Raw genomic sequence first — 15,875 nt, 5'->3', positions numbered from 1 at the left:
CTCACTAGCCCTCACCCACCCGCCCTCGCTCACTAGCCCTCGCCCACCCGCCCTCGCTCACTAGCCCTCACCCACCCAAACACGGCTTGTAACAAAAATAAATAGGCTTTAACGAAACACGGCTTGTAACAAAAATAAATAGGCTTTTAAACTAAACACGGCTTGTAACAAAAATAAATAGGCTATAACGAAACACGGCTTGTAACAAAAATAAATAGGCTTTTAAACTAAACACGGCTTGTAACAAAAATAAATAGGCTTTTAAACTAAACACGGCTTGTAACAAAAATAAATAGGCTTTAACGAAACACGGCTTGTAACAAAAATAAATAGGCTTTAACGAAACACGGCTTGTAACAAAAATAAATAGGCTTTAACGAAACACGGCTTGTTACAAAAATAAATAGGCTTTAACGAAACACGGCTTGTAACAAAAATAAATAGGCTTTAACGAAACACGGCTTGTAACAAAAATAAATAGGCTTTAACGAAACACGGCTTGTAACAAAAATAAATAGGCTTTAACGAAACACGGCTTGTAACAAAAATAAATAGGCTTTAACGAAACACGGCTTGTAACAAAAATAAATAGGCTTTAACGAAACACGGCTTGTAACAAAAATAAATAGGCTTTAACGAAACACGGCTTGTTACAAAAATAAATAGGCTTTTAAACTAAACACGGCTTGTAACAAAAATAAATAGGCTTTAACGAAACGCGGCTTGTAACAAAAATAAATAGGCTTTTAAACTAAACGCGGCTTGTAACAAAAATAAATAGGCTTTAACGAAACACGGCTTGTAACAAAAATAAATAGGCTTTTAAACTAAACACGGCTTGTAACAAAAATAAATAGGCTTTTAAACTAAACACGGCTTGTAACAAAAATAAATAGGCTTTAACGAAACACGGCTTGTAACAAAAATAAATAGGCTTTTAAACTAAACACGGCTTGTAACAAAAATAAATAGGCTTTAATGAAACACGGCTTGTAACAAAAATAAATAGGCTTTAACGAAACACGGCTTGTAACAAAAATAAATAGGCTTTAACGAAACACGGCTTGTAACAAAAATAAATAGGCTTTAACGAAACACGGCTTGTAACAAAAATAAATAGGCTTTAACGAAACACGGCTTGTTACAAAAATAAATAGGCTTTAACGAAACACGGCTTGTAACAAAAATAAATAGGCTTTTAAACTAAACACGGCTTGTAACAAAAATAAATAGGCTTTAACGAAACACGGCTTGTAACAAAAATAAATAGGCTTTTAAACTAAACACGGCTTGTAACAAAAATAAATAGGCTTTAACGAAACACGGCTTGTAACAAAAATAAATAGGCTTTAACGAAACACGGCTTGTAACAAAAATAAATAGGCTTTAACGAAACACGGCTTGTAACAAAAATAAATAGGCTTTAACGAAACACGGCTTGTAACAAAAATAAATAAGCTTTAACGAAACACGGCTTGTAACAAAAATAAATAGGCTTTTAAACGAAACACGGCTTGTAACAAAAATAAATAAGCTTTAACGAAACACGGCTTGTAACAAAAATAAATAAGCTTTAACGAAACACGGCTTGTAACAAAAATAAATAGGCTTTAACGAAACACGGCTTGTTACAAAAATAAATAGGCTTTTAAACGAAACACGGCTTGTAACAAAAATAAATAGGCTTTTAAACTAAACACGGCTTGTAACAAAAATAAATAGGCTTTAACGAAACACGGCTTGTAACAAAAATAAATAGGCTTTTAAACGAAACACGGCTTGTAACAAAAATAAATAGGCTTTAACGAAACACGGCTTGGGAGTAGTTGTTCCCCTTGTCGATGTGTACCTGGTTCGAGCCCAGGTAGGGGCGAGGAGAGGGACGGAAGCTATACTGTTACACTGGCAATACTAAAGTGAGTATAAGAACATCCAATAGTCAAAGGTTAATGAAATACAAATGGTATAGAGAGAAATAGTCCTATAATTCCTGTATAAACTACAACCTAAAACCTCTTACCTGTGAATATTGAAGACTCAAGTTAAAAGGAACCACCAGCTTTCATATGTTCTGAGCAAGGAATTTAAACGTTAGCTTTTTTATTGCACTTTTACTTTCTTCTCCAACACTTTGTTTTTGCATTGTTTAAACCAAATTGAACATGTTTCATTATTTATTTGAGGCTAAATTGATTTTATTGATGTAGTATATTAAGTTAAAATAAGTGTTCATTCAGTATTGTTGTAATTGTCATTATTACAAATACATAAAAAAAATTGTCTGATTAATCGGTATCGTCTTTTTTTGGTTCTCCAAAAATCGGTATCGGTATCGCCGTTGAAAAATCATAATCGGTCGACCTCTACCCTAACCCTCTACGGTCACTTTTGACACTGTTCAGAACAGGTGAATGTTGATCCACCTCTCTCTCACTCTCTGTCTCAAGCAATCTCTTTCGCTCTCTTTCTATCGCAATCTCTTTCTCAATCAATCTCTCACTTTCTCATCAATCTCTCCTTTCTGTCTGTAGGCTGGTAAAACAGGACAGCATCTTTATTTTTATTTATTCTTTATTCTTATCTAACCTTTATTCTGGTAATTTTATTCTGGCTGAATAATTGCTCATTGTTTGCTGTCCCATGAATCTATATCTGAGGCTTTGTCTCTGTTGTTTGGGAATGGGGAGTAAGAGGTGTGTGTGTGCGTGCGTGCGTGCGTGCGGAGAGGCACTAAACTGCGAGAGGCTGGTAAGGGAGGGACTAAGCAGGGACATGGGATGGTACAAGTGGTTAAAGTGCAGTAGACAAAGATGTGTAGGAGAGTAGCAGTTGTGAATGGAACATCAACATCAATTGTGTGTGTGTGTGTCACCGACTGACCTATGTGCTTGAGACGCGCTAGTCATCAACCAGACCACATCAGTTTTACAGCTCTTTCTCGCTCTCTCTTTCTTCGGGGGAAAAACAGATTTGATTTTCAAATCTCAAAATCTTTTTCAGTCGATCGGAAGATCACCATTTTTAGGCTGTCAGACTCTCCTCATCTCATCTTTTCTCCATCTGATGCTTCTGCAATCATTTAGCAGCTAAATACCCACCTTGTCATGGTAGTGTTAATGACCAAGCGACCAGTACGCCACCACCACATTCCCTAGGTCTACATTTCAAATGGCAGGCTATTCTCTTTATAGTGCGCTACCTTTGACCCTACATGGTGTACTTCTTTTGACCAGGGCCCCTAGAGCACTGTTCAAAAGTAGTGCACTATATAGGGAATGGGGTGCCATTTGGAGGACACACCACATTGTCTTATGTGTTCTTAATTGACGCAGAAAGCCTGAATGGGGCTTCTCATGTTGCTATAGGGCTCTGGTCTAAAGTAGTGCACTATATAGGGAATAGGGTGCCATTTGGGATGTGGGCCCTGGTCTAAAGTAGTGCACTATATAGGGAATAGGGTGCCATTTGGGATGTGGCATTCCTTCAGCATTCCTCCCAGCCTGCATCATGTGATCAGATCCACAACACTCAGTAACATGAACCCAGATATCTGTGTGTGTGTCTGGTTGCAGGCTCTCTTTGGGCAGATTTTCTCTTCAGCCCTGGGATTCAAACTGTCAACCCTCCGGTTACTGCCTCTCTAACCGCAAGGATAGCGCTGCCTGTCTGCCTGTTCTTTCCATATGCCCATTGATAAGCTGTAACTGTTGTTGTGATTTCACACAGCGGCCCTGTGGCTTGAGTTGGGACCACATTCACAGGCTGCGTCTGAAATGGTATCCTATTCACTATATAGTACACACTACTTTTGACCAGGACCCATAAGGTTATGGTAAAAAAGTTGTGCACTGTATAGAGTGCCATTTTGGACGCAGCCACACACAGCATTACTAAAGGACCCAGAATCAGAGAGAACTAAAGTCAGACTGGCAGCTCTTTTCACTGCTCCATAGTGGGCAGGGCTAAGCAGAGAGGAGCCCCATACCCTCTTCACAGTACTCAGTCAAACCAAGCTGAGCTCTACTACTTGGCCTGGTTACGCTTAAATATTGCGACAAGGAGAAAAAAGGTTAATTAATGTTTGCAAAACAATGTCCAACACAATCCCACAAATTTCTCAAGTTTTGAGGGAGTGTGCAATTGGCATGCTGACTGCAGGAATGTCCACCAGAGCTGTGGCCAGAGAATTGAATGTTTATTTCTTTACCATAAGCCACCTTCAATGTCGTTTTAGAGAATTTGGCAGTATGTCCAACCGGCCTCACAACCACAGACCAAGTATAAGGCTTTGTGGGGCGAGTGGTTTGCTGATGTCAATGTTGAGAGCAGTGCCACATAGTGGTGGTGGGTTTAGGGTATGGGCAGGCGTAAGCTATAGACAACGAACACAATTGCATTTTAGGGATGGCAATTTGAATGCACAGAGATTCCATGACAAGACTCATTCCATTAATCCACCGCAATGTTTCAGCATGATAATGCACGGCCCCATGTCGCAAGGATCTGTACACAATTCCTAAAAGCTGAAAATGTCCCAGTTCTTCCATGGCCTTCATCCTCACCAGACATGTCACTCATTGAGCATGTTTGGGATGCTCTGACGTGTATGACAGCGTGTTCCAGTTTCCAACAATATCCAGCAACTTCACACAGCCATTGAAGTGGACATTCCACACTTAGTACATTTTTGGAAACTGATGCATTTATATTTTGGTTCTGGTTCCTTTATTTAACACATCTTCGATAGTTATAAGCAGTGGCTTGTCCGAAATGGCACCCCATTCACTATATAGTGCACTATTGGGCCCATAGGGCTCTGGCCAAAAGTATTGCATTATACAGGGAATAGGGTGTCATTTATTTTGGACACAGCCTGTGTCTCTCCTCATGACAATTCCTCACTGCCACACTGACAAGAGATGGAGTGGGTCAGTTTTTGTATGCTCGCATCAAAGTGAAGTGTCTGAGAGGTCATTTGAATGGCTAGCTTCCCCAACCAGACAACACATTGGTTAAAGCTGAGGGTGGATCTGCGACTTCTGCTTCTGCTTCTACTACAGAGTTGAGTCTACTCCCTTTACTGGATCAGGAGTCTGTTTGCTGTGTGTAGGCCTGCAGTCTGTTAGAGGGAGCGGCAGTGTGTGTGTGGATTTTTATTTGGATGGGAGGGGTCGTCTATGTTGCAGCTGAGTTGAGAGACTGGAGAGGAAAGGGGGGGACAGAGGGAACACCCAAAATTCAGAGAAAATACGTCAAGATGATTTTATTGTCGATGTAAGCTCCTCATTCAGAAATGTGTGTATCTAAATCTGTCTGGATTTGAACAGAGGACACATTTGATACAGTTCTATTATCTGACCCTACTTTTACACAGATAAAGCGTGCACTTGTGCTGGTAAAAGATTTTATCACTCAGAAATGAGAAAAATAAGTGACTGTTTTGCTCTGCTTTTTCGTAGAGCTATATCTTTAGGTGTGTAAGTGTGTGTGTGCGCAGTTTGCTTGTTCAGTCTGTTATTCGTGCACACAGACTCCAACAGTCCTTGTGGCCTGACCTGAGCCCCTCGTTAGGCTGCTGGTCAATCTTAATCTGTCTCGATAGGACTATATGGGATGAGCTAATCTGGTGGACAGGCAGTCAGCAAGGTGTTTACCTCTCTGCCAACTGGCTCTGCACCTCAGCAATGGCACTGAACTTTACTGTGTACATGTGTGTGAGCACTCAACCAGTTTATTCTTGGCAGCTTGGCACTAGATGAAGCGTGTGTGTGTGTGCGTGTGTGTGTGTGTGCGTGTGTGTGTGTGCGTGCGTGTGTGTGTGTGTGTGTGTGTGTGTATGTATAGCTAGGTCACATTGTTAGAAAGGGGCCAAGGCATCAGTTGCGTTCAGTGTCTTCACAGCAAACCTGGTTCTGAGTGTACAAAACATTTGGAACAACTTCTTCATGTTGAGTCCCTTTTGTCCACAGAACAGGCTCTACAAAGTCTCAAGTGTTCCACAGGGACTCCCATGTTGACTCCAATGCTTCCCATAGTTGTGTCAAGTTGGCTTGATGTATTCTGGGTGGTGGACCATTCTTGTTTCTAGAAGCTGGAAACTGTTGAGCGTGAAAAACCGGTGACACACTCAAACCGGTGCGCCTGGCACCTACTACCATACTGTTCAAAGGCACTTCAATCTTTTGTCTTGCCCATTCACCCTCTGAATGGCACACATACACAATCCATGTCTCAAGGCTTAAAAATCCTCCTTTAACATCTCCTCCCCTTCATCAACACTGATTTGAAGTGGATTTAACAAGTGACATCAATAAGGTATCATAGCTTTCACCTGGATTCACCTAGTCAGGCTGTCATGGAAAGAGCATGTTTTGTACACTCATATCAAATTCTGAGTGAGAAAATTAAATGCGCAAATATCATACCCCTCAAATGTTAACCTTCTCTGTATATTCATGGTAAGATCCACATTGGTAACATCCACAATGCAAAAGTGTTTAGAAACATATTCTATTCTTATTTACAATAAAAGTGACTCCAAAATGACACACTACATTAATTACCATTCATTTCTATTGGGCACAAAATGAGCAGAACAATAACCAAAACAAACAGCATCCAACAAATGTGTGGAGTCACAAATTGATAAAAAAATACAAATTGATATAGTCATTGCATGCTATGAATATGGATCTAAACGTTTTACTACTTTAATACTCATACAAGTGAATATGTCCCAATACTTTTGGTCCCCTAAAATGGAGGGATTAAAAAAAAGTGATGTAATTTCTAAACGGTTCACCCAATATGAATGAAGATACCCTCAAATTAAAGCTGCGTCTGCACTTTAACCTCATAGTCATTGTATCATTTAGAGTCCAAAGTGCTGGAGGACAGAGCCAAAACAACAACAACAACATTCACTGTCCCAATACTTTTGCAGTATATCGCTCAGCCCTAGGTGGAAACATTCTGAAACCGAGTGAAACGGATATTACTCTTTCTCTCTATGTAAATCACTAACCCCCCCCCCCTTCTGCACTCCCACAGTGTGCCCCCCCAGCTGTAAGTACCGGGCCTGTACCAAGGACAACCAGTGTTGCCATGAGTCATGTCTGGGGGGCTGCTCTGAGCCCCAAAACAGCAGCAGCTGTGTATCCTGCAAGAACCTCCAGCACCAGGTGCCGTATGGAGGAGTTGAACACACTTGAGTAACATTTGTCATTCTTCAAGAATTCAAATTCTTGATGGGTGCTAGAGATGTATTTTATTAACCTGTAGATAGATGTATTAACCTAAGTTTGCCCTGTGAAATATAGTTAGATGCGTGCGTGCATACTAGACACACGCTTACTTATCTATTGCTGGAGGGGGGGAAAGCTGAATCAAACAGAATCGTGTTTATTTAAACTTTATTTAAACATATGTCTGTCCAGGAAAATAGCACTTAAACGTGTTATATTGAATTGTTGTGGATGCTTTCCATCAACTCATCCCTATTCCCTAATACCAGGAGGCCTGTGTGGACCGCTGTCCCCAGTGATATTACACCTACAGGGGCTGGCGCTGCGTCCCCTTCTCCTTCTGCCAGGACCTCCACAACAAGTGTAAGCAGAGCAAGAGCAGCGACTGCCATGAGTATGTTATCCACAACGGAGCCTGTGTACCTGAGTGCCCCTCAGGATATACTACTGTCAACTCCACCACGTAAGTCTACTTACTGTATATTCAACTCTACACCGCGGTCAACTCCACTATGTAAGTCTATAATACAGTACTATACAACACCATCAACTCAACCATCAAAAGCACGTGAGCCTAAGTACTATGTTTGTATGAATTATATTGTCAACTCAACAATGAAGGGTAAGTCTACTCTATACACCCCTTAAAATCTCCATCACCTTGTTAATGCTAAAGTGAAAACCATAACATTTGCATTTGCACAAGATGGTGTATGGGAAAGGAATTTGTACATATGCAGTCGTCTCAATGTGTACGTGTCTGCAGTCGTCTCAATGTGTACGTGTCTGCAGTCGTCTCAATGTGTACGTGTCTGCAGTCGTCTCAATGTGTACGTGTCTGCAGTCGTCTCAATGTGTACGTGTCTGCAGTCGTCTCAATGTGTACGTGTCTGCAGTCGTCTCAATGTGTACGTGTCTGCAGTCGTCTCAATGTGTGCGTGTCTGCAGTCGTCTCAATGTGTGCGTGTCTGCAGTCGTCTCAATGTGTGCGTGTCTGCAGTCGTCTCAATGTGTGCGTGTCTGCAGTCGTCTCAATGTGTGCGTGTCTGCAGTCGTCTCAATGTGTGCGTGTCTGCAGTCGTCTCAATGTGTGCGTGTCTGCAGTCGTCTCAATGTGTGCGTGTCTGCAGTCGTCTCAATGTGTGCGTGTCTGCAGTCGTCTCAATGTGTGCGTGTCTGCAGTCGTCTCAATGTGTGCGTGTCTGCAGTCGTCTCAATGTGTGCGTGTCTGCACTCGTCTCAATGTGTGCGTGTCTGCACTCGTCTCAATGTGTACGTGTCTGCACTCGTCTCAATGTGCACGTGTCTGCACTCGTCTCAATGTGTACGTGTCTGCAGTCGTCTCAATGTGTGCGTGTCTGCAGTCGTCTCAATGTGTGCGTGTCTGCAGTCGTCTCAATGTGTACGTGTCTGATTTTGTTTTTCAGTCTCTCGGTCCCAGCTTTGATGCACCTGTACTGACCTCGCCTTCTGGATGATAGCGGGGTGAACAGGCAGTGGCTCGGGTGGTTGATGTCCTTGATGATCTTTATGGCCTTCCTGTAACATCGGGTGGTGTAGGTGTCCTGGAGGGCAGGTAGTTTGCCCCCGGTGATGCGTTGTGCAGACCTCACTACCCTCTGGAGAGCCTTACGGTTGTGGGCGGAGCAGTTGCCGTACCAGGCGGTGATACAGCCCGACAGGATGCTCTCGATTGTGCATCTGTAGAAGTTTGTGAGTGCTTTTGGTGACAAGCCGAATTTCTTCAGCCTCCTGAGGTTGAAGAGGCGCTGCTGCGCCTTCTTCACGATGCTGTCTGTGTGGGTGGACCAATTCAGTTTGTCTGTGATGTGTATGCCGAGGAACTTAAAACTTACTACCCTCTCCACTACTGTTCCATTAATGTGGATAGGGGGGTGTCCCCTCTGCTGTTTCCTGAAGTCCACAATCATCTCCTTAGTTTTGTTGACGTTGAGTGTGAGGTTATTTTCCTGACACCACACTCCGAGGGCCCTCACCTCCTCCCTGTAGGCCGTCTCGTCGTTGTTGGTAATCAAGCCTACCACTGTTGTGTCGTCCGCAAACTTGATGATTGAGTTGGAGGCGTGCGTGGCCACGCAGTCGTGGGTGAACAGGGAGTACAGGAGAGGGCTCAGAACGCACCCTTGTGGGGCCCCAGTGTTGAGGATCAGCGGGGTGGAGATGTTGTTGCCTACCCTCACCACCTGGGGGCGGCCCGTCAGGAAGTCCAGTACCCAGTTGCACAGGGCGGGGTCGAGACCCAGGGTCTCGAGCTTGATGACGAGCTTGGAGGGTACTATGGTGTTAAATGTCAAGCTGTAGTTGATGAACAGCATTCTCACATAGGTATTCCTCTTGTCCAAATCAAATCAAATCAAATTTATTTATATAGCCCTTCGTACATCAGCTGATATCTCAAAGTGCTGTACAGAAACCCAGCCTAAAACCCCAAACAGCAAGCAATGCAGGTGTAGAAGCACGGTGGCTAGGAAAAACTCCCTAGAAAGGCCAAAACCTAGGAAGAAACCTAGAGAGGAACCAGGCTATGTGGGGTGGCCAGTCCTCTTCTGGCTGTGCCGGGTGGAGATTATAACAAAACATGGTCAAGATGTTCAAGTGTTCATAAATGACCAGCATGGTCGAATAATAATAAGGCAGAATAGTTGAAACTGGAGCAGCAGCACAGTCAGGTGGACTGGGGACAGCAAGGAGTCATCATGTCAGGTATTCCTGGGGCATGGTCCTAGGGCTCAGGTCCTCCGAGAGAGAGAAGGAGAGAATTAGAGAACGCACACTTAGATTCACACAGGACACCGAATAGGACAGGAGAAGTACTCCAGATATAACAAACTGACCCTAGCCCCCCGACACATAAACTACTGCAGCATAAATACTGGAGGCTGAGACAGGAGGGGTCAGGAGACACTGTGGCCCCATCCGAGGACACCCCTGGACAGGGCCAAACAGGAAGGATATAACCCCACCCACTTTGCCAAAGCACAGCCCCCACACCACTAGAGGGATATCTTCAACCACCAACTTACCATCCTGAGACAAGGGAGGGGGGGGGGGGGGGGGCGCCAACCCAGACAGGATGACCACATCAGTGACTCAACCCACTCAGGTGACGCACCCCCTCCAGGGACGGCATGAGAGAGCCCCAGTAAAGCCAGTGACTCAGCCCCTGTAATAGGGTTAGAGGCAGAGAATCCCAGTGGAAAGAGGGGAACCGGCCAGGCAGAGACAGCAAGGGCGGTTCGTTGCTCCAGAGCCTTTCCGTTCACCCTCCCACTCCTGGGCCAGACTACACTCAATCATATGACCTACTGAAGAGAGTAGAGACTTAAAGGTTGAGACCGAGTTTGCGTCTCTGACATGGGTAGGCAGACCGTTCCATAAAAATGGAGCTCTATAGGAGAAAGCCCTGCCTCCAGCTGTTTGCTTAAAAATTCTAGGGACAATTAGGAGGCCTGCGTCTTGTGACCGTAGCGTACGTGTAGGTATGTACGGCAGGACCAAATCAGAGAGATAGGTAGGAGCAAGCCCATGTAATGCTTTGTAGGTTAGCAGTAAAACCTTGAAATCAGCCCTTGCTTTGACAGGAAGCCAGTGTAGAGAGGCTAGCACTGGAGTAATATGATCAAATTTTTTGGTTCTAGTCAGGATTATAGCAGCCGTATTTAGCACTAACTGAAGTTTATTTAGTGCTTTATCCGGGTAGCCGGAAAGTAGAGCATTGCAGTAGTCTAACCTGGAAGTGACAAAAGCATGGATTAATTTTTCTGCATCATTTTTGGACAGAAAGTTTCTGATTTTTGCAATGTTACGTAGATGGAAAAAAGCTGTCCTTGAAATGGTCTTGATATGTTCTTCAAAAGAGAGATCAGGGTCCAGAGTAACGCCGAGGTCCTTCACAGTTTTATTTGAGACGACTGTACAACCATTAAGATTAATTGTCAGATTCAACAGAAGATCTCTTTGTTTCTTGGGACCTAGAACAAGCATCTCTGTTTTGTCCGAGTTTAAAAGTAGAAAGTTTGCAGCCATCCACTTCCTTATGTCTGAAACACATTCTTCTAGCAAGGGCAATTTTGGGGCTTCACCATGTTTAATTGAAATGTACAGCTGTGTGTCATCCGCATAGCAGTGAAAGTTAACATTATGTTTTCGAATGACATCCCCAAGAGGTAAAATATATAGTGAAAACAATAGTGGTCCTAAAACGGAACCTTGAGGAACACCGACATTTACAGTTGATTTGTCAGAGGACAAACCATTCACAGAGACAAACTGATATCTTTCCGACAGATAAGATCTAAACCAGGCCAGAACTTGTCCGTGTAGACCAATTTGGGTTTCCAATCTCTCCAAAAGAATGTGGTGATCGATGGTATCAAAAGCAGCACTAAGGTCTAGGAGCACGAGGACAGATGCAGAGCCTCGGTCCGATGCCATTAAAATGTAATTTACCACCTTCACAAGTGCCGTCTCAGTGCTATGATGGGGTCTAAAACCAGACTGAAGCATTTCGTATACATTGTTTGTCTTCAGGAAGGCAGTGAGTTGTTGCGCAACAGCCTTTTCTAAAAATTTTGAGAGGAATGGAAGATTCGATATAGGCCGATTAGTTTTTTATATTTTCTGGGTCAAGGTTAGGCTTTTTCAAGAGAGGCTTTATTACTGCCACTTTTAGTGAGTTTGGTACACATCCGGTGGATAGAGAGCCGTTTATTATGTTCAACATAGGAGGGCCAAGCACAGGAAGCAGCTCTTTCAGTAGTTTAGTTGGAATAGGGTCCAGTATGCAGCTTGAAGGTTTAGAGGCCATGATTATTTTCATCATTGTGTCAAGAGATATAGTACTAAAACACTTGAGCGTCTCTCTTGATCCTAGGTCCTGGCAGAGTTGTGCAGACTCAGGACAACTGAGCTTTGAAGGAATACGCAGATTTAAGGAGGAGTCCGTAATTTGCTTTCTAATAATCATAATCTTTTCCTCAAAGAAGTTCATGAATTTATCACTGCTAAAGTGAAAGTCATCCTCTCTTGGGGAATGCTGCTTTTTAGTTAGCTTTGCGACAGTATCAAAAAGGAATTTTGGATTGTTCTTATTTTCCTCAATTAAGTTAGAAAAATAGGATGATCGAGCAGCAGTAAGGGCTCTTCGGTACTGCACAGTACTGTCTTTCCAAGCTAGTCGGAAGACTTCCAGTTTGGTGTGGCGCCATTTCCGTTCCAATTTTCTGGAAGCTTGCTTCAGAGCTCGGGTATTTTCTGTGTACCAGGGAGCTAGTTTCTTATGAGAAATGTTTTTAGTTTTTAGGGGTGCAACTGCATCTAGGGTATTGCGCAAGGTTAAGTTGAGTTCCTCAGTTAGGTGGTTAACTGATTTTTGTCCTCTGGTGTCCTTGGGTAGACAGAGGGAATCTGGAAGGACATCAAGGAATCTTTGTGTTGTCTGTGAATTTATAGCACGACTTTTGATGATCCTTGGTTGGGGTCTGAGCAGATTATTTGTTGCAATTGCAAACGTAATAAAATGGTGGTCCGATAGTCCAGGATTATGAGGAAAAACATTAAGATCCACAACATTTATTCCATGGGACAAAACTAGGTCCAGCGTATGACTGTGACAGTGAGTGGGTCCAGAGACATGTTGGACAAAACCCACTGAGTCGATGATGGCTCCGAAAGCCTTTTGGAGTGGGTCTGTGGACTTTTCCATGTGAATATTAAAGTCACCAAAGATTAGAATATTATCCGCTATGACTACAAGGTCCGATAGGAATTCAGGGAACTGCATAGATTTCATGACTAGAAGCTCAAAAGACGAAAACGTCATTTTTTTTTTTGTAAATTGAAATTTGCTATCGTAAATGTTAGCAACACCTCCGCCTTTGCGGGATGCACGGGGGATATGGTCACTAGTGTAGCCAGGAGGTGAGGCCTCATTTAACACAGTAAATTCATCAGGCTTAAGCCATGTTTCAGTCAGGCCAATCACATCAAGATTATGATCAGTGATTAGTTCATTGACTATAATTGCCTTTGAAGTAAGGGATCTAACATTAAGTAGCCCTATTTTGAGATGTGAGGTATCATGATCTCTTTCAATAATGACAGGAATGGAGGTGGTCTTTATCCTAGTGAGATTGCTAAGGCGAACACCGCCATGTTTAGTTTTGCCCAACCTAGGTCGAGGCACAGACACGGTCTCAATGGTGATAGCTGAGCTGACTACACTGACTGTGCTAGTGGCAGACTCCACTATGCTGGCAGGCTGGCTAACAGCCTGCTGCCTGGCCTGCACCCTATTTCATTGTGGAGCTAGAGGAGTTAGAGCCCTGTCTATGTTGGTAGATAAAATGAGAGGACCCCTCCAGCTAGGATGGAGTCCGTCACTCCTCAGCAGGTCAGGCTTGGTCCTGTTTGTGGGTGAGTCCCAGAAAGAGGGCCAATTATCTACAAATTCTATCTTTTGGGAGGGGCAGAAAACAGTTTTCAACCAGCGATTGAGTTGTGAGACTCTGCTGTAGAGCTCATCACTCCCCCTAACTGGGAGGGGGCCAGAGACAATTACTCGATGCCGACACATCTTTCTAGCTGATTTACACGCAGAAGCTATGTTGCGCTTGGTGATCTCTGACTGTTTCATCCTAACATCGTTGGTGCCGACGTGGATAACAATATCTCTATACTCTCTACACTCGGCAGTTTTAGCTTTAGCCAGCACCATCTTCAGATTTGCCTTAACGTCGGTAGCCCTGCCCCCCGGTAAACAGTGTATGATCGCTGGATGATTCGTTTTAAGTCTAATACTGCGGGTAATGGAGTCGCCAATGACTAGAGTTTTCAATTTGTCAGAGCTAATGGTGGGAAGCTTCGGCGTCTCAGACCCCGTAACGGGAGGAGTAGAGACCAGAGAAGACTCGGCCTCTGACTCCGACCCGCTGCTTAATGGGGAAAACCGGTTGAAAGTTTCTGTCGGCTGAATGAGCGACACCGGTTGAGCGTTCCTACAGCATTTCCTTCCAGAAACCGTGAGAAAGTTGTCCGGCTGCGGGGACTGTGCCAGGGGATTTATACTACTATCTGTACTTACTGGTGGCACAGACGCGGTTTCATCCTTTCCTACACTGAAATTACCCTTGCCTAGCGATTGCGTCTGAAGCTGGGCTTGTAGCACAGCTATCCTCGCCGTAAGGCGAGTACAGCGACTGCAATTAGAAGGCATCATGTTAATGTTACTACTTAGCTTCGGCTGTTGGAGGTCCTGACGAACCGTGTCCAGATAAAGCGTCCGGAGTGAAAAAGTTGAGTAGAAAAAACTAAAATATAAACGGTAATTAAAAAGTAAAAACCGTAAATTTGTCAGGTAGCAAAACAGGTTGGCAACAAAACGCACAGCAACTCAAAAACAAGTCTGCAAGTCGTGACCGGAAATGACGTCAACAACAAAATGTCAGGGTTAAAAACCGTCCAGATGGGTGTTAGGGCAGTGTGGTTGAGATTGCATCGTCTGTGGACCTATTTGGGCGGTAAGCAAATTGGAGTGGGTCTAGGGTGTCAGGTAGGGTGGAGGTGATATAGTCCTTGACTAGTCTCTCAAAGCACTTCATGATGACGGAAGTGAGTGCTACGGGGCGGTAGTCGTTTAGCTCAGTTACCTTAGCTTTCTTGGGAACCGGAACAATGGTGGCCCTCTTGAAGCATGTGGGAACAGCAGACTGGGATAGGGATTGATTGAATATGTACTTAAACACACCGGCCAGCTGGTCTGCGCATGCTCTGAGGGCGCGGCTGGGGATGCCGTCTGGGCCTGCAGCCTTGCGAGGGTTGACACGTTTAAATGTTTTCCTCACGTCGGCTGCAGTGAAGGAGAGTCCGCATGTTTTAGTTGTGGGCCGTGTCAGTGGCACAGTATTGTCCTCAAAGCGGGCAAAAAAGTTATTTAGTCTGCCTGGGAGCAAGACATCCTGGTCCGTGACGGGGCTGGTTTTCTTTTTGTAATCCGTGATTGACTGTAGACAGAGAGAGAGACGTTTTACTTTAGTCGGCCCTAGGAGAAACGCACACTGAACCCAACAATAAAGGTTGGAAGACAAATGTCCTCTTCCTCGATGGAGCTGTGTGTGTGGATAACATAGTGAGTGTGCGCGCGCTTGTGTGCTCACTAGACCAGATCATTCTCTCACCTCTCAAACCAGTCAGCATAAAAACTACCTTGACACATCGTGAATGGTTTGGCTCTGTGTTTGAAAGTTGAAGGGCTCGATCAGGGCGTACGACATTGTATACTTCTCTCTTATCAAAGATTGAACTTAACTCCATTGTTAGGTTATAGAGTAGTCCTCATCCTCTCTCCCTCTCTCTGGGAAGGTTGAGGGGTAGATGAGGGCACCGTAGCTCTTATGAAAGGATTATTGCCTACTTCCTTCAATTCATCGTGAGGTGACTTGAGGTTATAGAGTAGCTGTTGGGCAAACTCTGCTCGCGTGTGTGTACGTGCGTGCGTGTACCGGCAAGTGAGAGTCTGATTATGTCTGTGAAGTGGTTCCCACCTCCTGTGAGTCGAACTCGGTGACTATGTGAACTCTCTGACTGTGTTAGTCTGTGTGTCTACCCCAAGAG

The 15,875-nt window shown here is 44.1% G+C and overlaps 1 protein-coding gene across 1 annotated transcript in view; it reads left to right on the top strand.

The window, feature by feature from the left end:
- Positions 1 to 7,647: 7,647 nt before the first annotated feature.
- LOC139395935 (insulin receptor-like) overlaps positions 7,648 to 15,875 on the top strand; it is a 39,425-nt gene continuing 31,197 nt past the window's right edge. Inside the window, exon 1 of the mRNA XM_071143242.1 lies at positions 7,648 to 7,707. The gene's annotated coding sequence lies outside the window, so the exon portion shown is untranslated. The remainder of the gene's footprint in view (positions 7,708 to 15,875) is intronic.

Source organism: Oncorhynchus clarkii, unplaced genomic scaffold, assembly GCF_045791955.1.
Source record: "Oncorhynchus clarkii lewisi isolate Uvic-CL-2024 unplaced genomic scaffold, UVic_Ocla_1.0 unplaced_contig_4023_pilon_pilon, whole genome shotgun sequence".
Classification (NCBI taxonomy): domain Eukaryota; kingdom Metazoa; phylum Chordata; class Actinopteri; order Salmoniformes; family Salmonidae; genus Oncorhynchus; species Oncorhynchus clarkii.
The sequence above is the reverse complement of the archived record's forward strand: the minus strand, read 5'-3'. Positions and strand labels throughout refer to the sequence as shown.